Genomic DNA, 490 nt, shown 5'->3' on the forward strand with positions numbered 1-490 from the left:
ATCCAACAGTCTTCAACACACAAAAGAGCGAAGGCCCTTTAAGAGCTCTGAGTCAGATCAGCGTTTACTGATGGAAGAAAAAGCACACGCTGACCTTCCCAGACTGTGCGGCACCGCTCAGCCCACGGCTCAGCGCACGGCTCAGCCCACGCTCTCCTGGGGCGTTCAGTGCCCGGGGAGCAGCTGTGCCCCCCAGTTCACTGATGAGCAAACGGACTCAGAGTCCTGCAGCTCCGAAGCACTGACGCGGAATCTGAACTTGAGTCTGAGTCCAAGACCCCGACAGGCTCTTTAGTTTTCAGCTGCGCGGGGCCCCTTCCTTCCTGCCCAGCGCTGCGGGCAGAGGTGAGAGAACAGCTCTCCCGGGGCTTTGCCCGCTCGGAGCTGGTACTCAGATAACAGAGCCCGAACTCCTGCGCACATGGAGGCAGTGGGTTTCAGGATATTGTGGATGGAAGGGGCCGGGGGGGGGGGCGGGGGGGGGGGGACG

At 61.4% G+C, this 490-nt stretch overlaps 1 protein-coding gene across 4 annotated transcripts in view; it reads left to right on the top strand.

The window, feature by feature from the left end:
* ITGAL (integrin, alpha L (antigen CD11A (p180), lymphocyte function-associated antigen 1; alpha polypeptide)) overlaps positions 1–490 on the top strand; it is a 46,653-nt gene that overhangs the window by 35,946 nt on the left and 10,217 nt on the right. The window lies entirely within an intron of this gene.

The sequence above is a fragment of the Myotis brandtii genome, unplaced genomic scaffold, assembly GCF_000412655.1.
Source record: "Myotis brandtii unplaced genomic scaffold, ASM41265v1 scaffold698, whole genome shotgun sequence".
NCBI classification, from domain to species: domain Eukaryota; kingdom Metazoa; phylum Chordata; class Mammalia; order Chiroptera; family Vespertilionidae; genus Myotis; species Myotis brandtii.